The sequence below is a fragment of the Peromyscus californicus genome, unplaced genomic scaffold (assembly GCF_007827085.1).
Source record: "Peromyscus californicus insignis strain IS unplaced genomic scaffold, ASM782708v3 Scaffold_6__1_contigs__length_162567912, whole genome shotgun sequence".
NCBI lineage: Eukaryota > Metazoa > Chordata > Mammalia > Rodentia > Cricetidae > Peromyscus > Peromyscus californicus.
The window spans coordinates 102120321-102147531 of NW_026294584.1; the positions used below are offsets into that span (position 1 = coordinate 102120321).

Below are 27211 nucleotides of genomic sequence, written 5' to 3' on the forward strand. Positions count from 1 at the left end.
CCTCATTAGCACAGTGCTTGTGGGGCGTGTGCCTTACCTCTGTCCAATAGAGTTGATTGCTGTGGAGGTGGGCCTATCTCACTGGGAGAGCGGGTAGCCAGCATGTGTATGCGTCTGTGCCCCATTCCCAGCACTGCACAGTCTCTGTAGATTTTTACTGCTTGCTGGGGGGCACTCACCAGGAATCTCTATTGTTTAAGGGTCCTGATGGAGAATGAGGTTGGGAAAGGGTATCTGCACACAAACATGAAGTCCTGAGATCCTGATGTCGGGCACTGAAGTACATTTGGCTATATCGTCAACAGCAGGGGGCGCTCTGATTGCTGATCTCTACAACACCAGTCAGCTAACGTGCTCACTATGGTCCATGGATGCTGGGTTGAGTCTCAAGGTGCTTGGGAGCTTGGCTGAAGGGAAATTAGCTACACCATGTCTCTACAGAGGAACCAGCACCTGCTCATTCCAGTCAGAGGGGCATGAAGCAGAGGAATAGCAGAAGGTTGGTTCTGGTCATGGACAGCACACCGTCTCTGCCACTGGGCCTGTGGAGGAGCTGCCCCAAGCAGAGCGGAATTCCTGTCCAGCTCCTCTTGGTTCTCCCCCCATCCCCACCCCCACCCCAACCCCGTGTGTGTGTGTGTGTGTGTGTGTGTGTGTGTGTGTAAGTCAGTGTCTCACCATGTAGCTCTGGCTGGCTGTCCTGAAAATCACTATATAGACCAGGCTAGCCTTGAACTCACAGGAGATCCACTTGGCTCTGCCTCCTCTAGTGCTGAGATTTAAAGCATGCACCTCTGCTCCCGGGCTGCTTGTTTGTTTTTTGTGAGACTTGATTTTATCAACTTTGAACAGACACTTCAGCATTCCTAACATACTGCTGTGACATCTGATGGGACAGGCTCTTACTCTTAGGGGACTGATAATTTCGTGGTTTCCAGGTGGGTTGATGTGTAAAGCAGTATGAGGTACAGAAAGAAGAGGTGGAAGATCTCTCTCTCTCTCTCTCTCTCTCTCTCTCTCTCTCTCTCTCATCTCTAAGTTTCCATTTTATTAATCCTGTTATTAAAATTTCCCGTGAGGGTCAGGGAAATGACTCAGTCAAGAGTATATATACACTGCTCTTACAAAGGATCTGAACGTTAGGAAATTAGAGTTAGGAAGTTGGCAAACACCGCGGACCACCGGACCCTGGCCAGCTGTAATTAGCCAACTTTTACTTTAAGCTGCAGCTGTCCTCGGTCCCCAAGGTAGCATTTGCACTTGAGGCCCAGCTTAAAAGGGAGGGGGTTTGAAGGCAGGTCACAATTGCTTCATTCCTGTGGAATTTACAGCTAGGTGGGGAACTACCTCACTTCTGTACACAACAGTAATGGAGTTTACAGAGCAAGCAGGTAATCATTTCACAACAGTTTTACAATTCTGGGGAGGAGGGCAAGGAGTCAGAGTCGCCAGGAGCTTGCTTATCTTTTGGGAATTTAGAAGGGGTGCCTCGCACAAAGTGGAGTTTTCCTTAGCACCCTAGTCAGGAGGCTCCAAATCACCTGCAACTTCAGCTCCAGGGGATCCGACACCATCTTCTGGCCTCTGTGAGCACCTGCAGATGTGCACACAAATATAAATAAATCTTTAAAAAGTTCACCCAGCCTCCGACAGGCACGGCAGCTGTGGGGTCCTTACTCTTGCTTTTGGCATCCACCCTGGCCTTCAGAGCCCCTGACCACCTTCATGCTGTCTCAGGCCCCCTTCACTTTGTGGGATCGCTTACAGCATGTAAGCCCATGCATGGATTCACTTTTCTTTCCATAACCCAAGAGACTGTGAACCATGCCAAAGCCAGGCATCTTGCTACCACCATAACAACCCTGAAGCCAAAGACAGTGATGATGCTCATGTGGTCTTGCATGTTCTGGTTTATTCTTCTTGAACTCCTGTCTTAGATGCAGCTTTTAGAGTCTCCAAGCATGCCATGCCATCGTCGGGTGACGTGGATACTATTGGTTGGGGGTGGGAGTAGATAGGTGCAAGTTTTATTATGGTTGGGGGGCAGAGATGGCGCGGTGGGTGAAGGCAGGAGACATGGCTCAGTGGGTAAAGCACGTGTTGTACGAGCGTCAGGACCTGCATCGGAATCCACAGAAGAGCTGCATAGGGCGGATGTGCTTGTAACCCCAGCTCTGGGTGCACAGAGACAGGCAGATCCTGGCAGCTTGCTGTTCAGTGAGAGACCCTGTCCCAAAAAATAAGGGGAAGAATGACACAGAGAAAAATGATGTCACCTTCTGGCCTCCAGAGGCAACACTTGCACAACACACACACACACACAACACACAACACATCATACACCCACACAACACACACCATGCACATACACAACATGCACACACCACACACACAACACACACATACACACATCGTACTCACAACACACGTTTTATCATTGAAATTTTATTTTATTTAACTATGACTAGAAAAATAGGTCACAGTGATAGAGTTTAGAATTTACCAAGTTCTTCTCCAAATCTCTTACAAAATTATTTAAGCCCATAAAGTCATGACTATAAGGCAGGTGCTACCACTGCCCCTCTTCTACAAGTGAGAAAGTCTGGGTCCAGGAAAGACAAGTGTGTTTCTGGAGGCCGCCAGAGAACCTCGGAGCACAGGTTTATTCTTTCAGTTCTGGGTGCTGAACCCACAGGCTTTTCCCATGTTAAGGAAGCACTGTACTACTGAGCCACACCTCAAGCTCTGTTTCGGAATTTAATGATGCTCCTTTTTCTCTCCTTTTATGTAGCTCCAGCTGACCTGGAACTCACTCTGTAGACCAGGCTGGCCTTGAAGTCATAGAGATCCACCTGCCTCTGCCTCCCAAGTGCTGGGATTAAGGATGTGTGCCATCATGCCCAGCTGAGGCTCTCTTTGAAAAAAATGTTTTTGTCAGTTTTTGTAAATGTCCAGTAGATTTTGGACTCTGGTTCATAACTATTAATTCTACCTTATGAACAGGGTCACTCATATTAGTTCATGCCTTTGGCCTATTTCATTCACACGGGATGAATCAGAGACTATTTAAATTGACTTCAGATCGCAAAACTTTAAAAAAGTCACTTCCACCTTGTGCTGTTTTCTTTGTCATCAACTACCCCTCCCTCTCCTTTCCTCCTCTTCTTCATTTTTCAAAATAGTATTTTACTTTTATTTTTAATTATGTATGTACATTGTGTGAGTGAATGCCTGTGTGTGTGTGTGTGTGTGTGTGTGTGTGTGTGTGTGTGTGTGTGTGTGTGTGTGTGTAGGTGTCCAAAGAAGCCAGAAGAGGGCATCAAATCCCCTAAAACTGGAGTTACATGCCGCTGAGAGCTGCCTGAGGAGTGCCTGGGTCCTCAGCAAGATCAGCACCTGCTCACAGCTGCCAAGGCAGCTCTCCAGCTTGCTTCTTTGTTTCTTTTAAGACAGAGTTGCATGGAACCCAGGCTTGTCTCGAACTCTGAACTCCGAACTCCTCCGTATGTAACCAAGAATAACCGTGCACTCTTCATTCTGTTCTCCTGTCTTTACCTTCCAAGTGCTGGAGTTCACTCTCACATCTGGCAGGTGTTACATTGCCCATGTTCTAGAATTTTCTATTGTGCTTATGTATTTTTTCATGCTTACTCATCCTTAAAGGTGAAAGTTTTACACATGCTTTGCATTTGTTCCTGAACAGGATGATGTCATTCTTTCCTGGCCTCCTGCCTGTCCTTGTAGATTCTGTAGGAATCTTCCTCTTGTATTTTAACTGCAGTTTGATCACCTGCCAACAGCCAAAGCATTGTATGGAAAATGCCATCCACAGAGGAGGTTGTCTCTGCAAGGTTCTTCTCTAGGCTTTGTGAAGCCACTGTCCCTAGGGGCCAAAGGCTGCCTGGCCTCTAGCCTTACTTCCTGGCTAGTGACCAGAATGGTTGTAGCCTGGCAGTTGTCCTGGGATTCCATCTCCAGGGTTGGAGAAGAGAATTGTTACTCAAGGTAACAATCCCCTCTGACATGCCTTGTACCGTTTCAGCGACTACTGGAAGAGGAGATTCAAATCTGACCTGTAGTGCCCTTCATGGGGAGGTGTTCTGATTGTCCTTTCTTGAAAAAAAAATCCTAGACTTCATGGTGCAAAAACAAGTCCTTTATTACAATTATTATTTTGTTTTTGACATAGGGTCTCATGTAGCCCAGGCTACCCTCAAAACTGATATGTAGCTGAGGATGACCTAAAAGGTCTGATTCTCCTGCCTCTGCCTCCCACATGCTGGGATTACAGATCTACACCACTGTGCCTGACATTATTTTTACTGTTATTGTCGATTGAGGTGCCAGAACCAATCCAATCCAGTGTGTCACACACCCAGGCAAGCAGGCTACCATTGAGCAGCAGCACCAGCCACCCAGCCGTTTGTTATTGCTCTTTCACAGTTTGGGAGGAGGAAGGGTGGGAAGAGGGAGCTGTGTGGTCATCTCATGACCCAGCATGACTGTGCCACCCCTGGAAATAGTACTGCCAACTGAACAAATAGTGTTCAAATACAGGAGCCTATGAGGGACATTTTCATTCAAGCCAGCACAACCCACTCACTATAACCGCTTATAATGATGTTTATTGACACCTCCGAAGGTATCTAACTCAAGCCGATGAGGACTGACTGGCTGGTACTGTATATGGACAGTGCTTGTGCCCAGTGCCTGGAACATAGTAAATCTTACTGAAATGGTAGTGTGTCCCATGATGCATCTGATTTTAATCATATGCACATCCAGTTATTCATAGTCATAAAATGGTGAGTAGATTTTTTTTTTCCTCTAAGAGTTCACTCAGAGAGCACAGTTCAGCTTACTGTGAGTGCACCCAAAATTAGTTCAGGCTAGATCAGCTCCCTGCATCCCTTACCCAGATGCATCCTGAAATGTGTTTAAATAAAACTGACCACAAAAGGGAGTTTTTAAAGGTTGCTATGGAGGAGTAACTTATTCTGTTTGATGTATATGAAACCTGCAGTCTGGGGTGTGTGTGTGTGTGTGTGTGTGTGTGTGTGTGTGTGTGTGTGTGTGTGTGTCCGTCCGTCCTAGGTTGCTAGGTGCACTGTTAAGGGTGTATGTGCATAGCCCATGCTAAGTGGAGACCCAGGATGCTAAGCTAGCCCTAATCTTGTCTGCCTCATGGCCATACCTAATTTCTCTATGTCCTGTATCTGCAGGTGGCCCTCTGCATCTGTGAGTTCAAGCATGGACCCATGCATCCACGGCTTGCAGACATTATATGGTTGGGTCTGTACTGAACATTTACAGACATAAATATGTCTGTTATTGTTTCACAAATGATACAGAATAGCAACCATTTACACTGTTCTGTGCAGTGTAAGTAATCTAGAAATGGTTCACATCAGATGACAGAGCAGGCTATAGATGTCCAAGTCTGTATCAGCACAAACAGGATGAGGCAGGGGGATTACTATTGTGAGATAGTTTAGGCCACATAGTAAGACTATGTTCCAACAAAAACAACAGCAAAAAAAAACCAAAGATAGGCAAGGATGCACTGTGCTACATGCAAATATTATGCCATTGGAATTAGGAACTTGGAGGACCGGCAAGATGGCTCAGTGGTAAAAGGACTTGTCCACAGGCCTGATAACCTGACTTCAATCCCCAGGTCCCACGTGGTAGAAAGAGAAAAACAACTCCTGCAATTGTCCTCTGACCTCCACATGTATGTCATGGCTCCCATGTGCACACATGTAAGCACACGCACACACACACACACACACACACACACACACACACACACACACACACACAGATACGTAAATAAATACATGAATGTGATAAAATAAGGGAGGCTGAGTGTGGTAGCACATGTCTTTAGTTCCAGCACTCAGGAAGGCAGAGGCAAGCCAATCTCTGTGAGTTTAAGGCCTTCTTGGCTTATATAGTGAGTTCCAGGACAGTCAGAGCTACTAAGTGAAACCCTGTCTCAAAAACACAAAAGTAAATAAATAAGTAAAATGAGGGACTGAGAAATCCAGAGATGTTAGTGTTGACCTAGGTTCTGGGGGGAAATCCTCTGAGGACACTAGGGGATGGCTGCATTTATTTCTTAATTCTCCCTTCTCCCACTCCTACTGAGTTTTTTCATTTAAATTTTTAATTATTTATTTATTTAAATTATGCATTTATTTATGTGTGTGTGTTCACACCATGGCATGCATGCACATGGAGGTCAGAGGACAACTTCCAGGAGTCATTTATCTCTTTATCATACTGGTCCCAAGAATCAAACTCGGGTCATCAGGCTTGGCAGCAGATTCCTTCAGCTGAGTCACCTCACTGGCCTCAGTTTTTTTCTGTTGTTTCCATATTTTTTTAAAGATTTATTTATTTATTTATTACGTATACAGTGTTCTGCCTGCATGGATGCCTGCAGACCAGAAGAGGGCACCAGATCTCATTTGAGATGGTTTTGAGCCACCATGTGGTTACTGGGAATTGAACTCAGGACCTCTGGAAGAGCAGTCAGTGCTCTTAACCTCTGAGCCATCTCTCCACCCACATGTTTCCATATTTTTAATTTAAAAGATCTTGGACTTTAAGACATTAAAGATCCAGCTTAGTTCCCTGACTATCTTCTTAAAGGATGTCTATTCTACTATTATTCCAACTTTATTTCCCAGAGATTAATAATTGACCCTCTGAGTTTTCCTCTCTCCCAAGTCTGTTTCTTCCCAGCTCCTTCCTTTCCTGTTTGTATGTTTTGGGGTTGTCTCTTTCATGTTAGACCCTTCCATTAAATTCTGATGGCCTTCATCTGCTCTTAAGGGTGCATATTTAGCAAAACAAAACAGGATACCAACTTAAGTTGGGATTTTTGATGAACAGCCAACAATGTTTAGCATAAGTTGCCCCATGCAGTATTTAAGACATTTTTATGATATACAGCTATGTTATACTTTGTAAAAAAAAAAAATGTTTGTCATTCATCTGAAATTCTTTTTTTTTTTTTTCTTTTTTGAAATAAAATTTCCATGTAGCTCAGGCTGGCATTGAATTTGTTATGTAGCCCAGGCCGGGACTTGGACTTCTGATCCTCCTGCCTCTACCTCACAAGTGCTGGGATTATTGGCAAGTACCACCATGTCTAGCTGAAATTCCAGTTTAACTAAGTGTCCTGAATTTTGTCCAGCCATCCCACAAACAAGATTGGCAGGCTGCCTGCACTTGTGAGTGGGTGGGGCTTGACTTTGTGCCTTTATTAACCTTAGCATTGCTTCCGGTTGCTCTGAGCAACTGATGACAGTCTCTTTATGTTTTTGCTCTTAGATACCCCAGAGTCTCTAGTTTCCCAACTCAGTGGGTATAATCCCTGCACCAGTGTTCTAGACACTGAACAGGAGCAGTTCCATATTTACCACTTCGATGTCAATAGAGTAGCCCTAGGCTTGTGTAAATCTCCTACCCTAGAGCCCTCTCACATACGCTCAAACCCAGGAAGACACTCAGCAATAGAGCCTCAAGTGGAACCCTGAAGTCAGGTGGGCCTTAGTGACTCCCCATGGATGGAGCCCAACAGGCGTGTTTGATCTCCTTGAAGCCTAGACAGGGAGTTGTTGGATCCCATACAGTGTTCTTTCTGGAGACCCTGAACTTGCACAGGAAATCTGACTTCAAGTGGAGATGGTATATGCAGGTTCTCTGGAGGATGGTGTCACTGGAGGGCAGTCTTCCATACTTTGCCATAGTGCCACATTGCCCAGCACATGAATGACTCTCCAGGTTGGTGAATCCAGCTAGCCTGCTATACCAATCAGCCTTCACTTGATGCCACAATGATAGAAAGTGTTGGGCATGCCAAGCCCAGCACTGTCCAAATTCAGATCCACAAAGTCATGAATCATAAAAGACAGAAATAAAGTGGCCATTGTTTTAAGTCACCAAGTAGAAGGCTGCCTTTGACAACCAGACACCCCCTACCCCCCAAAATACCCTTCTCGACCCCTTTTGGAGAAGGCCCACCCAATCTTCCAGCCTTCTACCTGGGTGAAAGAGGAGAGGTGACAGATGAACAGAGGGGACAGAGAGCACCAGCTGCTGCCTGAAAAGACTTCCGAGGAGCCGCCTGACTTTAGTCCTTCCTGAAGATCTGCTTTCAGAGGCACCTGGTACGGCCGAGCCCTCCAGATCTTGAGAAATGAGATCACATTTCACCCGCTTCTTGGCTTTCTCCTGGCACTGGGCTCTGCTTTCTCAGGCCAGCCACATTTGTCACCTGGCTTTCTACTTCTCAGTTGCCAGAGGAGTTACGTTGTTGTTTTCCCTCTGGTTCCCTTGGCCTTGAGAGATGTTCATGTTTATGTAGAGCTGGGGGATTGAATCCAGGGCCTTGTGTATGCTTAGCGTATGTTTTACCAGTGGCTACATCCACAGAACTACTGTTTTCTCCTTCTTCTTTGAGACAGGGGCTCATGGATCCCAGGCTGGCCTTGAATTTGCAAAGCAGCTGAGGATGGCCTTGAACTCCTGATCCTTCTGCTCTACCTCCCAAGTGCTGGGGTTACAGGTGTGTACCACGAAACCCAGATGTGTTGTAAAATGAAAAAATTCACTCTTACTTTCATTCATCTTCAGGAGAAATCTGAAGTAAATATATGTATCTATTTTGGTATTTTTAAAAAATATGTGTGGGTATTTTGTCTATATGCATGTCTGTGCACCACTTGCATGCCTGGTGCCCTTGGAGGCCAGAGGAGATTGCAGAATCACTTAGAATTGGAGCTACAGACAGTTGTGAAACACCAAGTGGGTGCTGGGAATTGAACCTGGGGTCCTTTGGAAGAGCAGTCAGTGCTCTTTTTATATTTATATAAAAAAAGATTTACTATTTTACTTTCTGCGGATGGGTGTTTTGCCTGCAAGTGCGTATGTGCATCACGTGTGCCTGGTGCCTGCGGAGGTCAGAAGAGGGTATTTTATAGAAGGTTGTAAACCACCATATGGGTTCTGGGAACTGAACCCAGGTCCTGTACAAGAGCAGCCAGAGTGCTCTTAACCACTGAGCCATCTCTCCAGTCCCTCATTCTGAGAAGGTGCAGCAGGCGGCTGTGGCCTGGGTGCACTTGCTGTAAAGGTCAGCTTAGCTGGATGCTAACAGCAGTTGCTACGTACTAAGATTCTAATGTTTACTTTCCCCTTCCCTGCACCTAATTTTGTTTTGCTGGGTTTTTTTTTTTTTTTTGGTTTTTCCAGACAGGGTTTCTCTGTGTAGCTTTGCGCCTTTCCTGGAACTCACTTGGTAGCCCAGGCTAGCCTCGAACTCACAGAGATCCGCCTGGCTCTGCCTCCCCAGTGCTGGGATTAAAGGCGTGTGCCACCATTGCCCGGCCCTAACTATTTTTAAAAGGATGCAACAGCCTCGAATCTTCCAGAAGTGAAGTGTCTTTATTTTGTTCTTCCTATAACCTTGGTTAATTTTGTCTCCTCCCCCTGCGGAAGCTTAGAAACATTTAGGCCTTCAAACATGAAAGGACAGGCCCAAGCCTAGATCAGTCGTCTCCTCCTGAACCCGCAGCTATTAACCACACAATTCGCCATCTCCTCTAGCCAACGTTGCTGATAGGATTTAATGTAATGACCACTTGGGTTTTGGTTGGCTGGATAGAAAACATTGCCCAAAGCAACCCATTCTTTCTCAAATGAAATTGGAGGTTGCCTGCAGAGTCACAGGTTTGGTTCTTCAAGTGTGTGCCCCGCCTGGGTACACAAGCAAGGAGCAAGAGCCAGACTGGCAACCAAGCAATGTAGCTGGAGGGGGGTTCAGCGGGAAACCAGGAGCTGCTGCTAACCTCAAGTCCCCAAAGGTGCCTTGTACCCACCTTCCTGCACCCTTCTCCGGACTCTTGAGACTGCAACTGTCTTCTTTGTTGGTTTGTTTGTTTTTCTGAGACAGGGTTTCTCTGTGTAGTTTTGGTGCCTGTCCTGGAGCTCACTCTGTAGACCAGGCTGGCCTCGAACTCACAGAGATCCCCCTGGCTCTGCCTCCCCAGTGCTGGGATTAAAGGCGTGCGCCACCACCGCCCGGCCTGCAATTGTTTTCTTAAAAGAGGCGTGAAACTGCTAGGATTTTTCTGGAACATAAGTTCTAGTGTGGAAGAAGGGCACAAATTGTGCCCTCGGAGTCATTTTCTACTTTTCCAGCCCATTGGACATAGGTCTGGGTGTAGGAACCCTGGGCGCCAGGCTGAAGCGCTGAGACCCAGGTGTGGTGTGTGTGACCCCTCCAGAACCAGAGGCTGAGATCCTGGGATTGAGGACGTCTGGGGTGGTGTCTGGCTGTGCAAGGTAGGGGTCCCGAGTGGGTTTTTGGCGGTGCAGGCTCAGGGTCCTTTGTTGGGTGAGCGTCCTGAGTGGGGTAGGGAAGCCGTGTGCGGGATCCGTGGCGGGAGCAGCCTCGGTCGCCTCCTGGTGCAGGGGGCGAGTCTGGCGCGGCTCTAGCTGTGCTCCGCCTGGGAGGGACTTTTCATCCCGTGGGCAAAGGGACAACCAGGAACTCGTGCTCAGTCTCCACCCCAAGACGGGGCGGGTCCTGTCGGCCGGGACGAGGGTGTGGCAGCCGCAGCAGACTCACAGCGGGTCTCCGTACGGGAGGTAAGGGGCTTGGGCCGGGGTCCAGACCTCGGCTGCGGGCTCTGGGCTCTCTGGGGGTGGGTCTTAGGCTCCGGGCCGGTGTCCTTGGCTCGGACCTGGAGAGCTAGACTTGATTTGGGGACTCTGGGTTCTGCCGCAGGTCCTAGACTGGGGCCTGGAGACCTGAACTTAGTCCCGGGATCCTGGGCTCGGTCGCAGGTCTTGGACTCCGGCATGGGAGTCTTGAGCTCCAGCTTGCTGTCCTAGGCTGTGGCTGGGGGTCCTGAGCTCAGGGACGGGGTATTGCGACCAAGCGTGGTTCTTTGGGCCACTGGCAGCGCGCCCAGGACGCCTGCGCGTGGTCCCGAGCCAGAGCAGCTACCTGGGAAGCGGTAGAAAGAAGCAGGCGGCGCTGTACACAGCACTACCCAGCCCAGCCCACCACTCCCAGACCCCTGTAGTCCTTTGCTGAGTTGAAGCTCACCCCAGCTCCACTTGTGTTACCTTTTCTTTTTTACAGGTAAGTTTACTTTCTCTTATTGTTATGGCGCTCCTCGCCCCACCCCACCCCTTGCCGAACAACCTCTGCGCAGTGCCTGGCACTCAGGAATCGTCTTTTTCTGAGCCGCGTGTCCCGGTGTCCGCCTGTGGCTACAGTCTCCCTAGTCTCACCAGTCCTCAGAGCCTTGACCAGCCAGGGTCTTTGGCGTCTAAGAGGATGGCGGCTTAATACTCTGCTTGCTTGACGTGTGAAAAGTGTGTGAAAGCCTCCGGTTACTGGAGGAGCACTGGGGGCTCTGGGTAACCGTGTCTTCCATTAAAACTGGGGTCCTGGCTCTCCAGCTGATGGTGAAAGGGTGGATGGGATGGCCCGCGAGTTATCCGTCCCACTGCCCATCATTTCCAGACGCCCACTTTCTTAGATGGGAAGCAAGTGAATCCGTACAGAACAGGGAGTAGAAAGGGCAGGAGGACTTGATAGAGTGCCTAGCATACCAGAAGCCCTAGGTTTCATCCTTGGCTCCGAGTAAACCAGGTGTACTCTTGCCTGAAATCCCAGCGCCTCAGGACAGTTGGTAGGTAGTTCAGGGTAATGGAAGATAACCTGGACTGCATGAGAGAAAAATCCAAATAACCAAAACCAAAACACAAACACGACAGCAGGTAGGGGCTAGAGAGATGGTCAGTGTTAGGAGCACTTGCTGCTCCTCCAGAGGACTACAGTTGGATTCCCAGCATCCACTTCAGATGACTTACAACTGCCTGCAGTCCAGCTCCAGGGCATCTGGCACCTTGTGGCCTTGGAGAACACACACACACACACACACACACACACACACACACACACACACACACACACACAATGTTTTTGCAAAAAAAAGCAGGAGAAGTCAGGAGTTAGATTGGGAAGCGGTAACCACAGCCACCACCAACCACAGCCACCACCAACCACAGCTACCACCAACCACAGCCACGAACACCCGAGAGCCCGTGATGGCCATCTTGCCAAAGTCAGAACAGGCTTCTGATTTTGGGGCACACACATGGACACTCACCCACGGGTACCAGCGACACAACTATTAGGCCAAGGGCAATGATTTCGTCCTAGCCAGAGTCCTTGCTTGTGTTAGGGATGATGTTTTCTCTGAAAGCAGCCTGGAGATGAACTTCTGGGTCAGGCTGCACCTGCCAGCCATCAGGACCCACAGGGTGAGCCTCTTAGCCCACCAGCGCCATGTCCCAGGGCACATTGCTTTGTGACCATCCATTCGTTTCTTTTCCTGATCTTGCTTACCCACTTGTAGGCTACCCTGAGTCACTTGCCAGGGAAAGAGGGAAGCTTACAGGGTGAATTACAGAGATTTTCCTTAAGTGCCAGTTTCACCCGATTATTTGATTAAAATCACGTTTTATATTTAAACAGTCATAATAAATTTTAGAGGAGAACCCTCAAAGATTATATTCTGTATTTATCTTTTATTTTGAGATAGGCTCTAATGTAGCCCAGGCTGACCTCAAGCTTTCTGTGTAGCCGAGGATGTCCTCAAACTTCTGATCCTATTGCCTCTAGTCCTGAATGCTGGGATTACAGATGTACACAACCATGCCTAGTTTATTTGGTGCTGGGGTCCACCCCAGGGCTTTGTGCGTGCTAGGCAAACACGCTACCAACTGAGCCACATCTCCAGCCACCAAAATGATATACCTTTAAAGTCTAAAGCAGGAAGCTTTCAAAAAGGAGTTGCTTGAGTTTGGGGGTGTCATTTTTCCCAAACCAAGCCTTTTGCTCTTGTTCTCATGCAGTTAGAGTATGGAGGGAGTTTACCAGGCACCACGATGGCCTTCTCAGAGTGTCTGAGTAATGGTCAGCCTATGCTCTTTAATTCTCTTCAGCCTGAGATGGGCTCTTAACCCGGTTTCACAGATGAGGAAACATGGCCTCAAGTCCTGGTCCTGATACTTCCCCAAACTTCAGGGTGCATCGGAATCCCCTAGGAAGTCTAAACGATATTCAGATTCTTGCACTATTCTTGTTGGTTTGTTTGTTTGTTTCCAAGGCAGGGTCTCACTGTGTAGCCCTGGCTGTCCTGGAGCTCACTCTGTAGACTAGGCTGGGCTGGACTCAACAGAGATCCACCTGCCTCTGCCTCCCAAGTGCTGGGATTAAAGGCATGCACCATAACGCCTGGCTCTTGCCCCATCCTTTAAAAAAAAATTTTTTTTTGAAATGTCCATACTGTGTAACCCAGGCCAACCTAGACTTTGCCATCCTTCTGTCTCAGCCTTCTGGATTCTGAGTTACTTACACAAGTGTGCACCATCACACCTTGGCGGGTCACTGCCCCAGATTCTGATCCAGTGTGATGAACTGGGGTCCCAGGAGCTGTGTGTTTAAAGGTGTTCTCAGGAGCTCACTGTGAGAAGGAGGCCTTACAGACTCACGAGTGAGCATGCTTGCTAAGCTGAGTGAGGTGTGACCTTCCATCGGACTGATCTGCCATTACACTGAATGCTCTAGGTGATGTGAAGCTATTGTTCCATGTGAGGAGGAACATTCTAAACTTGCCCACTCTGAAGGACAGTCCTCTGCTAAACAGTCAGTATAGCAGAGATCTGATTAACAACAGACATTTCTCCCTCCAGACACAATTCTATGTGTGTGTTTGCGGGGGGGGGGGGGAATATACACACAAACACGTGCTTGTGGAAGGGGGGGGAACAACTTCAGCTGTTGTTCCTCATCTTCTTTTATTTTGAGACAGGGTCTCTCATTGTCTTGGAGCTCTCCACCTAAGCCAGGCTGACTGGCCAGTGAGCCTCAAGGATCTGTTTCTGCCTCCCCAGCAGTGGGATCATAAGCACACCTAGCAACCTACCACACCTCACAGTTTAAAAATACAGTTGCTGGGGGTCCAGCTGTCCTCCTGCTTACCCGGCAGCAGTCTACCAACTGCATGGTGACCCTCGCCCCTCAGCGCAGTCTTACAGTGCTCAGCACTTCTCGGCTTAGCTCCAGCCCGCAGTTTTCTGCTTCTTGTTGTTCAGCCTGATTGAAACTGAGATGGATGAACACACTCCACTAACCGCCTTAAAAACCACGGGTTTCTGCCGGGCGGGTGGTGGCGCACGCCTTTAATCCCAGCACTTGAGAGGCAGAGCCAGGCGGTTCTCTGTGAGTTCGAGGCCAGCCTGGGCTACAGAGTGAGTTCCAGGAAAGGCTCCAAAGCTACACAGAGAAACCCTGTCTCGAAAAACAACAAACAAACAAACACCCCACGGGTCTCTGAGGCCCACTGTGCGTTATGTGGGGTATAATTCCTTGGTTGTATTTGAATTGAGCTGTGATTTTGCTGGGGGACCCTGAAACACCGTTTCTGAAGAGCATTTTCTAAACTTAAAGGTTCCCGTTGATTGAGGTCAGTAAATTGTCATGCCACCTCCTGAGCTATCTCTGCCATCAGCACAGGCATAAGTGGTGACTAAAGGCCAGACTGGAGGTCACCATGTAGGAATCCCATGGGTTCCTCCCCACCCCACCCCTAACCCGCAGGCCTAGATGCCACACAGAGTCTGAACAATGAGATGCAAGAGAGCAAACATTTTCCGGCCCACATGGATGTGATCCTCTGTGTGAAGGGATCTTCCCCCTGGCAAGGGACCATGTGGCATTGCTATCAGAGGCTAACATGGGTCCTCAGTCTCCTAATTCACTTGTGCCTGAGCTCTCTCCCCTAGAGAAGGGAGCAGGGCATTTACAGGAATTGGGTCCCACATCTACCTCTCAGGGAGCAAGGAACAAACACCTTTTTGTTGTTGTTGTTGTTGTTGTTGGTATTTTAGTGCCATTGTCTGCAGGTGCGTCTTCCTGATGCTCCTGAGGACCTTTTGACTCGGTAGTTCTCATCCTTCCTGGAGGTGCCCGCCCCATAAGAATATAACCGAAGCCACCTTGAGGAAAATCAACACATACTTACCATTCTCCAGAGAGTTTCAAGAGGTTTCCAAACACCCTTCTGAACCCAGGCCAAAGCACCTGAGGCTCATGTGAAGAATTGCTTGGAAATTTGGTGGCATTTGTTGAATTTTTGTAAGAAGACGTTCTAGCAACTTCAATTCTAGGAGTTTCCCCAGGGTTTCCCCTTGGGATGTGTGTGGAGTTGTGTGCAAGGGTGCAGGTGATGCAGGTTTGCTCCAGGAACAGACCTGGAGCTGCTTACACGCCTATCTGTAAAGGCCGAAGTGAGTCACAGAGCGTTTGCAGCGCAGCACACAGCCCTGAACTACATGAGAGTCAGTGTGATGGAAGAGTGTAAAATCTGTAAAATGATGGACTTTGTGATTGCGTGAATATGGGAAATCAAGAGACTGGAGAGGTACTCAGCAGTAAAGAGAGGGTGCTGCTCTTTTTTTTTTTTTTTTTTTTTTTTTTAGATTTATTTATCTATTATGTGTACAGTATTCTGCCTGCACATATTCCTGCAGGCCAGAAGAGGGCACCAGATCTCATTACAGATGGTTTTCAGCCACCATGTGGTTGCTGGGAATTGAACTCAGGACCTTTAGAAGAACAAACAGTGCTCTTAACCTCTGAGCCATCTCTCCAGCCCCAGAGGGTGCTGCTCTTACAGAGGACCAGCACGCACGCCAGGAGGCTTCCAACGCTTGTAAGTCCAGCTCCGGGAGATCTGCCACCTTCTGACCTGCACAGGTCACACCACACACACACACACACACACACACACACACACACACACACACACACACACACACAATTAAAAATAAAATATAGACCAGGGACAGATCCCGATCCCCCTGCCTGGGTGCCCTCACCAAAAGACATGTGTGTTTCTAGTGCCTGCATTCTGCCCCTCCCTAGTGTTGGGTTACAGTCATGTGCTACCACATCTGGTTTTATTAGCAAGCAGTGCTGGACATCGAACCCAGGGCTGTGTGCATGCCTGGTAAGCACTCTACCAACCGAGATGCACACCCACTGTCTCTAGCTTTAGGAAATGTTCCATGTATTATGAATATCTGTGGTCACCCTGTTACACAATCCACACCAGAACTCCTTGTTCTAACTACAACCCAGCACCCACTGATCAATCTCTCCACACCCCCTCTCCCTTGCCCCTGGTAATCACCTTTCTACTCTCAACTTCTGTGGCTGCACATGTTTCATATTCCACATGAGTGAGGTAGTGTGGTGCTTGTCTTTCTGTGTTTGTCTTAGTTCAATGACCTCCAGTTCCATCCAAGTAGCTGTAAATGACAGGGTTTTCATTCTTTTTGTGACTCAGAACACACTGTATGTGTTCACTGGCGTTTTGCTTTGTTTATTTTGCCCATTCATCAGTTGGTGTATGCTTAAGTTGGTCCCATTTCTTTTTTTGTTTGTTTGGTTTTTTTGTTTGTTTGTTTTTTTCGAGACAGGGTTTCTCTGTGTAGTTTTGCGCCTTTCCTGGAATTCACTTGGTAGCCCAGGCTGGCCTCGAACTCACAGAGACCCGCCTGGCTCTGCCTCCCGAGTGCTGGGATTAAAGGCGTGTGCCACCACCGCCCGGTTTGGTCCCATTTCTTGACTGTTGTGAATCGGGCTGCCAAGAACATGGGAGAGTTGGTGTCTCTTCTACGCACTGATTTCACTTCCTCTGAGTTATACCCAGTAGTGGGAGTGTTGGGTCATACGAAGGCATTCTGTTTGCATTTCCTGAGGAACTTCCATACTGCTTTCCATAGTGGTTGTAGCAATTTGCATTCCCACCAACACTGTGCAAGGATCCTGATGCCGCACTTGTTTGCACTGGCTGTCCTTAGTCATTTGGATGGCAGCAGCCTGTTCTGGGGGCAGGTGACATCTCTGGTTTTGACCTGGTCTTCTCTGGTGAATGGTGACGCTGGGCCTTTCCCCCAGTAGGGCTGGCCATTCGAATGCCTTGTTTTTAGAGGTAGCTATTTAAATTGATCGCCCATGTTTATTGAAGGTTTTTTTGTTATTTGATTAGTTTCTATGGTACTGGAGGTTGGAGCAGGGCCTCTTAAATGCTAAGCGAGTACTCCACCATGGAGCCTCAGCTCTGGAGTCCTACAGGATGTCCAGTCAAGTGTTCTAATGTCGTCTGAACTCAGTGTATCTAAGGATGAATGGGCAGGAAGCCACATTCAGCTATCCAGGCAAGAAGTATGTTCCATGCCTGACTCTCTTTACCCTCTCTACCAAACCAGGATGGCATTCTGTCTGGCCTGTCTCTTTGCTATTTCTCAGAGCTGCTCCCCACTGTTATGGCCTCACGTAGGCCCTTATTACCTCTCACCAAAGCCACCTCAGCTCTTCCCTGACCTGGGCCAGAGTGGAGTGGCGGTGATTAAGAAGCTGTTTGGTCATCGCTGCTGCCCTCAGCCTACCCCAGAATTTCCTGCAGATACCCCACTGCCCTGAGATAAACTGCAACTTCTCAGCAGGAACCAGCTTCTGCCTTCCCCTCCCTCCTCCTCCTAACACTCACAAGCAGGTCCTGGCTCAGCAAGCCGCTCTGCCTCTGCGCCCGCCCAGCAGACAGACAGACTTTCAAACTCATCCCCTCCAAGGAGGGCAACCAACCTGCTCCGAAGGCAGATTCAGTTCAGCATCTTTTTAGTAACCTGCCCTTAAGGGCTCCACGCGAGTTTAAATGAGTAAGCCAACTGGTGTAAGACAAGAAAGTGTAAAGGGGTGTGATCTGCCGCACACTGAGGGGGTCCAAGTACCCAAGTGTTTCTTTGAAGCAGATTGTTTCCAAGGACAATCTCTCCTAATGTTCCAGTGTATTGTCTCCCCTCCCCCACCCTTTTCCCGTCTGTCTGATGTGAGCGGCAGAATGCAGGCACTAGGAACACACAGGTCTTTTGGTGAGGATTGAAAGGACAGTAACCATGCATATTCAGTCTGGAGAACAAGGTCTGACTGTGATGACCATTTTGTCAGCATTGGTCATGTCACAGTTACAGAAAGCAGTGAGCCATGTCTAGAGCTGTGCCATGCAGTGGCCTAGCGTGAGCTACATTTGGAAGCTTGAGTTTCTTGTAGTAAAGTACGGAACTGTAAAGAGGGGCTGGAGATGCGGCGGGTAAAAGGCTGGCTGTGTAAGTGTAAGGACCTGAGTTTGGATCCACGGCACCCATGTAAGAGGCAAGCCTGGGCATGTGTACTTAGAACGCTGGGTCTAGGGAGCGGAGCTAGGTGGGTCCTGGGGTTTTGCTGGCCAGCCAAGTCTAAACAGCAAGCTCTAGGGTCAGTGAGAGATGCTGGTTCAAAAAATAAGGTGGAGAAGCGATTGAGGATGGCATGCTGGTGTCATCCCATGGCCTCTGCATGTGCTAACACACACACCACACACCACACACACACACACACACACACACACACACACACCATACACCACACACACCACTACACATACCATATACATACACCCCCCAGACACCACACACACTACACACACACACCACTACACATACCATACACATACACCCACACTCACACAGACAACACACACACACACACACACACACACACACACACACACACACACACACACACTGCAGGGAGTACTCTAGTTACTTACTGCTCAAGTGCTGCCCAGACTTTCAGGCCACTCAAGAAATATTAAACATAATGTAAGTAAAAGGAGATGGAAACAGATTACCTTCAGTAGTAAAGATGGAAGCTGGGATGTACCACAGTTGTTGAGTGTGGGCGTAGGATTTGCAAAGGCCTGGATTCAATCCCCAGCATTGCATGGAAAACAAAACTGGGTTATTTTACCAGCATATCCAAAGTATGATCATATATAATCAATATCAAATTGTTAATGACTGCCCTTCAGTTTATACTATTTTACAGTGATGGCACATTTGAATTTCAATGTTTACTTGTCACCAGAAAAATTTGGTACATATTCGGATTTCATAGTATTTATAGTTTTACCATCAATTCAAATTCTCAGAATATTTTAAACATACTTAAGATTTTTGTAGTAGCTAAATTAAGTATGAAAAAAATTATTTCACGAGCTGGGCATGTGGCTCGGTTGGTAGAGTCTGGCACTCACAACCCTGGGCTTGATCCCTAAACCACACAAAAAACGTCTGTAGTCAGGTGCAGCTATGACCCAGCAGGGCGGGGGAGGGGGTGGAGGTGGAGGGTCAGCCTCATCCCAGGCTATGTAGTGAGTTAGGTACCAGCCTGGAGAGCACACGACTCGGGCCCAAATGTTTTAAAATTTCCATTAAATATTTAAAACCTCATTTAAAAAACTGGTTCGTCTTCTCCAGAAGAATTTGATTTGAACCAAAAGGCCTATGGCTTTTAGAACTGCGTGTGTCCAAGTGAACTCGTGAGCTCCTGGGTCAACTCCTTCACTTTCTCCTCATAGTGACAATACTGAAGCTCCTGACATCCATCATGTCTACATGGGGAGCAAGTTTCCAGTTAAAATTCTTAAATATCAGTGAGGCATCGTGGTGCACGCCTTTAATGCCAGCACTTGGGAGGTAAAAGCAGGTGGATTTCTATGAGTTTGAGGCCAGCATGGTTTACATAGTAAGCTCCTGACTAGTCCGAGATACAAAATGATACCCTGTCTCAAAAAAAAAACCAAAAAACAAAAAACTATATATATATATAACATATATATCCACATTTACCTTTTTAAGCTAGAAAATAATGTAATGAAGATAATTAGCAAATTCAAATTGCAAATGAGTGCATTGTGTTGTCTGTGAACCTATTCCAATGAACACATTAAAATATTGCTTAGTGCCTGGAAACCTATTCAAAGTGAACAAAGCTGCTGCTACCAGTTAGTAGTTACGTGTAACACTAGACAGGACGCACTCTGCCTGACAGGTGCATTGTGCACAGTGGTCAATGCAAACTTCAGTCCTGCAGGAAGTTAATGCATTTGAAAACGTAGTTAATGCATGCGGGGGAATTAATGCCTCTTGAAGATTGAGTGCAGTCCAAATGATACAGACTTTAAAACCAGAGATACCCTATAGCTGTAGTCCAGTGTAAGGTGAAGAGACTGTGGGTCAGCAGCGCGCCCTGTGTCACCCCTGTGTGCTGGCAGCCACTCTCCAGCAGGGGAGAGCTGTTTTCAAGGAACTTGCTCTAATTCTCAGTTTCTATCCGTAAAAAACACTTAATTATTGACAAGCTCATGCAAAATAGTCCAACTTACAAACTCCTGCCTCAGTCTCCAGAGTGCTGGGAATGATTTGATGGGCATGCCTCACCCGCTTCTCTCTCTCTCTCTCTCTCTCTCTCTCTCTCTCTCTCTCTCTCTCTCTCTCGTGTGTGTGTGTGTGTGTGTGTGTGTGTGTGTGTGTGTGTGTGTGTGTGTGTGTGTGTGTTTTATTATTACATTTTCTTTAGGGTATGTGAGCATCTTATGGCATACATGTAGACATCAGAGGACAACTTGCTGGAGTCAGTTCTCTCCTTCCTCCATGTGGGTCCTGGGAATGAGCTAATAAGGTCTTGGAGAAAAGGGCTTTGATCCACTGAGCCAGCCCTCTGTTTCTTTTTTCTACCTCAATGGCTGGTTCTCTGAGGAAAAACATATTCTCATATATATACATCTCCCGAGTCTGTTGTGACTTTATGGTTTCCTTCCCAACATCTCCCATCAGGTTTTTGAAGAGAGCAGGGCCAGACACTGATGTCACCCTCCTCCCCCACTTTTTCCACTTCCATCCTGGTAAGCTACTTTCAGTCCCTCTCAGCCTGATGCTGCCACCTCAGGTCAGCCCTGCTGTCTCCAGTTTTGTCAGGAAGTCTCTTTTCTTACTCCCGCCTTGAAGAGGATTCACCTACAAAACTGGGGGAGGCTTCCCCGTAAATAGCAAAGCTCCCTCCATGATTCAGAAAGCCACAGAGGAAGCTTGAACACTTCTGCTTTGTGTCTTTCTGCCAGACTCAGCTTGAATTTTGGAAAGATTTGGGAGCAGAGCCCCACCCTGGCCCAGGGAGTGTGTGGCTGACGGAGATGCTGCCCACACAGCTGGCTGCCTCTGAGGGCACTGGCAGAGCTGAGGCCGCAGGGTCAGTCTGCTCAGGATTTGATTTCTGCCTCACTCTGTGGAGGAAAAACATGCCACTTTTCCTGTTCATCTGGAAAAAGTGTGCTCTTCCCTCCTGGATGAATGGGAGTGGCCAGGTGGCCGACTCTACAGCAGAACAGGGTCACATAAGGCCTATATCCCACTCTGGGGCCAAAGGAACCCAGAAGGACATCTGGAAGCCTGGCCACATGCTAGTTTACTGCAGCCCCTTTCCTCCCGTGTTGTGTGCGTGAGTGTGTGGGGCCAGGGATGAAAGCCAGGTGTCTTGTCTTTGCTCCACACCATGTTTTTTTTTTTTTTTTTTAGGTTTTTCAAGACAGGGTTTCTCTGTGTAGCTTTGCACCTTTCCTGGAACTCACTTTTGTAGCCCAGGCTGGCCTCGAACTCACAGAGATCCGCCTGGCTCTGCCTCCCGAGTGCTGGGATTAAAGGCGAGCGCCACCACCGCTTATTAATAGTGTGTCTCACTGAACCTGGACCTCACTGATTTATCTAGGCAGACTGGCCAGTGAGCCCCAGGGATCCTTCTGTCTCCATCCCCCAAGAACTGGGGTTACAGACTCCCTGCCACGCTCTTTTCTTTTTATTATCTGATCGCAGGTCCTCATACTTGGGCAGCAAATACTTTGCCCACTGAACCATCTCTCCAGGCACCACTCCTGTACTTTTTAAGACACTTTTTTTTTGGGGGGGGCAGAGCCTCATGTAGCCCAGGTTGGCATCACTAGGCAGCTAAGGACAACCGTGAGCTTCTGATCCTCCTGCCTCTACCTCTGTATTGGAGTTATAGGATTGAGCCACCGTGCCTGACTTCAAAAAGCAATTTTAAAAAACGTATATGAATAAATGATGACTGTGTGTATCTGGGTCACAAAGTGACATTGTGGTTTATGGATATATAGCAAATAATTAAATCAAGCCACTTGGCATATCCATCACCCCATTACTTACTTTTCTTTGTGGTGAGAATGTTTAAGATGAATTCTCAGTGAATTTGAAGTATGTGGTGTTTTTTGTCACATTCACCGTACTATACAGTGACTCCAATAAAGAAAAATCCCTTCCTGCCTTCACTGATGTATTGGAGCCTTTTGGGGCCATCCTCTCTCCATTCCCAGACTTCCAGAACTCTCCACCCTCCTGCTGTCACTTCCTGAATGCTGGGATGACAGCAGGTGCAAGCCACCACCAGGCCCTGCACTCTCCCTGTGTTTTGAGTTCTGCTGGTTTAGAGTCCCTATGCTCAGTCTGTCTGTCTGTGCCTGGCTTATTTCACTTAGCACGATGTTCTTTTCTTTGATTTGTTGTCACAAGGACCACATTATCTTTAAAGGTAAAAAGCATCCCAGATATGCATTTACCACTTTTCTTTGTCCGTTCACCTGCTGATGGACACTTAGGTTGATTCTGTCATCCACTGTGGTGAGTGGTCTGCTGGTAACTCAGGCGCAGACTTCTGTTCAACATACTCATTTCCAATCTTTCCAGGCGCAGACTTCTGTTCAACATACTCATTTCTAATCTTTCGGGTCAATACCCAGAAATGAGGTTAGATCCTGATATAATTCAGCTTTTTTGTTGTTATTGTTTTGGCTTTTCGAGACAAGATTTCTCTGTATAACCCTGGCTGTCCTGAAACTCACTCTGTAAACCAGGCTGGTCTTGAATTTACATTTTCTTGAGGGTTTTTTTTTGGGGGGGCGGGGGTACATGCCACACTACATGTAAAGGTCAGAGGACAACCTTTGCATGTCAATTCTCTCCGTCCACTATGCGGATTCTAAGGCTTGAACCTCGGTCATAGGCTTGGAAGCAAGTGCCTTCACCAGCCCTAGTTTTAGCAATTTTAAGGACCCTCCATGCCACTTCCCATGACTGCTGAGCCAACTGACATCTGTACCCCCATTGCATAGGGTTCCCTTTTCTTCAAACCCCCTGCATCCCACTCTCTTATTTAGATTCGAACTGTTCTATTATCCTGTGTCACCAGGATTTTGTAAAGAAAGATGGAATGATTTTAATCTCTTAGGGAAAGAGCATTCAAGAGTCAGGTATCTGAGCTGGGCATGGTGATATGTGCCTTTAGTCTTAGTACTCATGAGGCAGAGGCAGGTGGATCTCTGTGAGTCTGAGGCTAGCCTAGTCTACATAGTGAATTCTAGGATAGCCAGGGTATGTAGAGAGACTGTGTCTAAATTAAAAACAAAGCAAAACCTACCTTTCTCTGTTGAGGTGCCCTTGTGTTGAGCCTAAGACTTCAGATTGCTAGAATGAAAGGAGACACCAAGCAGCTTTGGAATCTTGGTCTTGGCATATGATGGCCTGTGGTCTTCGATCCACGAGGTACACCCAGGGTGGTGCATGTACAGATAGTATATGAGAGTCTCTGGTGATAGTCTCTGGTGGGTTCCAACCAGCCAGCTGAGGTTCCTGCATGAGATTCCCACATGCCCAGAATAGTTTACTTACAGTCTTCCTGAAGCAGGGGCATGGAACCAAGGGACCTTCCACATTTCCTTGAGGGCTTTTGATTCCAAAATCATCCTGGATTGGTCAAGAAACATGCAACCCTCTGAAAGAGCCTAGTTGTGGGCAGTCTTTCTTTAAGTGATTGTTACGCCGAGGAGACACGATGTTACCCAAGATGCTGTGGGAGGACCATATGGGCTTTTGGATTTCATTTGTGTTAGAGTGGGTGTTGATGAGTGAAAGGAAGAGCAATGTGTTCCCCAGAGGCGACTGCCGTGTCTTGGGCTGTAAAATTGTATGTTACTTTACTGAGGCATAATATTCATGGTTTTAAATGACTAGAGATTTTTATGAAGGATTTTTAAAAAGGATCTTTAAAAGGACACATTCTTAAGGGAATGGAGAGATGGCTCAGTTGGTACCCAAGCAAGAAGACCCGAGTTTGAGCCTTTGAATCAGCTGGGCATGGTGGTGTGTACTTGGCAAGCTCCAGGCCAGTGAGAAACCCTGTCTCAAAAGACAAGCTTAAGGAGAAATGACACCTAAAGTTGACTTTTGACCTCCACGTTCACATGAGCACACATGTACACATGCCTGCATACATGTATGCACCCAAAAAGACATGTATGTGCACATACACATACACAAAAATATTGAGGTAAAATACACATAAGATAAATTAGTTACCATACTGAAGTGTATATTCACATTATTTTTGCAGTCTTCACTACTATTCATTCACAGAACTCATTTCATCTTGTAAGACCACAGCACTATCTGAACCTGGTAGGCCGTGAGTGGATAATGCTAGACTTTAGAGATGTGGTGGGGAAAGGTTATTTGGAGAGAATCACCTGCAGATTTACCTTGGCCTGACAGCAGCCATCTTGCATCAAACCGCCATGATTGCCCCTGAGTAGCTCTGGTTGGTCCCCAACCCCTCCTTCCCACATGGCTTCCTCGCTTACTCCAAACAAACAAACATTAAAGTGATGGTGGGTCTCACTGCCACTCTGGTGCCAGGACTATCCTGTCTCTTTGAGTTTCACTTGAGGTGCTGTAGGTGCCTTCTGGCTTGGACGAAGTCACTTTTATCCGAATGTCTTTCTGACACAAGATCAACCTGGTCTTGCTACTGAGGGGTAAGGGGGACATCTCTTCTATCACTAAGTCCCCAGTAAGTTTCACTCTGAACAATCCTGGACCGTTTTCATTTGGTCTCACTGTGGTTATAGAGCTGGTTCTCATATATGGGACCTGATTATTCTGGAACAAATAGTAATAAAAGGAATAGATAAACGTTGTCAGGTTCATCATGTGTTTACCATTCTAAGAATCTGGAGCAATAACTTGATTATTCTTTCTATCACTAGATCTTGCTATTGATTCTATGTAGCCCACAAGAATATTGAGATCTGAGAAACTGTACCTTGGCCCAAACTTCATAGCTAGGAATATGTATATAAAGATTATTAGAACAAATGGTCCACAGGACTCCACCTACTTTATTTTGGAGAGAGGATAGCATGAGATCTAAAGAGACATCTCTGTTCTGAGTGGCTATGATGGGAAATTTTTAACTAAGCTGGGAAGCTGGCTTTGCTGCCCTTGGATCTGGACTTCCCCCGGCTACTTCTCATCAGAAGGATGACACAGGTTCTCTTGTTGAAGGGTATACCCACGATGAGCTGCCCACGATGAGCTGCCCACGATGAGACAGCACAGAGAACCTTTAAGCAGCTACCAGGCTGTCAGCAGTTACTGTGGATGAGACTGTTGACTCATCTGCAACTCAGCGTGTGCCGGATACTCCCTAAAGAGCATCAATAATCCAACCCTGGCAGGAATACATTTTCTATGGGACCCTCCCCCCATTTCGATTCATGTTTCCTTTTTTAAAAGATTTATTAGCTGGGTATGGTGGCACATGACTTTGATCTCAGCACTTAGGAAGTAGAGGCAGGAGGATTTCTGTGAGTTGGAGGCCAGCCTGGTCTACACATAGAGTTCCAGGATAACCAGAGTTACATAGTGAGATCATGTCTCAAAAAGATGAAAAAACAAACAAAAGATTTATTTGTTTTTATTTTATCTGTGTAGATGTTTTTATCAACATGTACCTATGTGCACCACATTCATGCAGTGCCCACAGAGAACAGAAGAGGGCGCTGGACCCCTGAAACTAGAGTTAAAGGTGGTTGTAGCCACCATGTGTGTGCTGGGAACAGAACCCAGGTCCTCTGCAAAGGCAAGTGCTCTTAGAGTGCTGAGCCATCCCTCCAGCCCTGAATTCCTGTCTCCTTTGTGTGCTCTCATCAGTTCCTCGGCTGTGGTGTGCTTGATCTGAAATAAAGGAAACCAGTTCTAACTCAGCGACAAAAGAGTTGTGTTTTAAGCCTGGAGGTCACTGCCATGATAACTTAAAGCAACCACTATCTGGGCTGGAAAAATCGTATCATTACTTTGCCTCGTCAGAGGCTTTGCATGAATGCCCCTGGTACTTTCGGTTCATAGCAAAACCCAGAAGAGCTATTTCTGGTGCTCTTCACTCTCCTGCTGGTGCCTGCTGGGTGCTCCTCAAACTGCAGGGTAAACTACTGGTGAGCTCACTGTCTAACCCCCCGGACTCTGGATTCAGACTAATCGATCATATCATTCCCCAGTGAGCTGCTGGAGCCAACAGCCAACAGCACTGTGTGTGTGTGTGTGTGTGTGTGTGTGTGTGTGTGTGTGTGTGTGTGTGTGTGTGATACATACTAAGGTCTTGTTATGTAACTCAGCTGCCTCAAACTTTCCATCCTCCTGCATCTGCCTCCTGAGTACTATGGGTACTCCTGTGACTATGGATGTGGCTACGTGTCCAGCATTTTCGTATTATGGTTGGCCCAGCCATGGACTCCCCACTTGCAGCCACAGGATGCCAGGCCCTGTTCTGTTCTAAGGTGGGCACAGAATGTGCCTGTTGGAATCCTGTGGCTTCATCTGGAGATGGCATGCTGCTGACCACGTGTCAGCTCCAAGGGGCATTATCCCAAAGGCTGGATGGCTGAATGTAGAAAGAGGTATAGCAGTTAGAAATGTGTTTCTGGATTTGCACGGCACCAGTTTTTGCTTTTGACTAGCAGCCAGCCCTCTGCCAGATTAAGTATGCTCCAGTCTCAGCCAACTCATCTGGGAAGTGTATTTTCTAGTTGTTTTAGCTTTTGCATCCAATTTGTTAAAGAGGAAAAACAAGAAAGCAGCTGATTTAGCAAGAAACACGTCAATTTAAAATTTTAGGGTTTTAAAGGATTTTTTACATTTTAAATTATGTGTATGCATTTTGCTGGGGTGGGGTGTGTGTGCATATGACTGCAGATGCCCGTGGAGGCCAGAGGTGTCAGATTCCCTGGAGCTGGAGTTACAGGCAGTTGTAAACTTTCTAACATGGGTGCTGGGAACCAAATTCGGGTCCTCTGCAAGAGCAATCCAAGCTCTTAGCTGCTGAGCCATCTCT

General features: G+C 47.3%; 1 protein-coding gene and 1 long non-coding RNA gene across 4 annotated transcripts in view; one reads left to right on the forward strand and one right to left on the reverse strand.

The window, feature by feature from the left end:
* Positions 1–27211, forward strand: part of Anxa4 (annexin A4) — a 113930-nt gene that overhangs the window by 45397 nt on the left and 41322 nt on the right. The window contains exon 1 of one of the 3 annotated variants that reach the window (XM_052719354.1): positions 10510–10662. The exons of 1 other annotated variant lie outside the window; for it this stretch is intronic. The gene's annotated coding sequence lies outside the window, so the exon portion shown is untranslated. Of the gene's footprint in view, positions 1–10509; positions 10663–11096; positions 11162–27211 lie in introns of those variants that run through there. One more of the 3 variants, XM_052719356.1, reaches the window with a different exon arrangement.
* On the reverse strand, positions 1893–24122 carry LOC128098352 (uncharacterized). The gene is made up of 3 exons (XR_008214218.1): positions 23465–24122; positions 18828–18896; positions 1893–2227 (listed from the first exon to the last, which is right to left on the reverse strand). It is a non-coding gene; the product is annotated as an uncharacterized LOC128098352 (long non-coding RNA).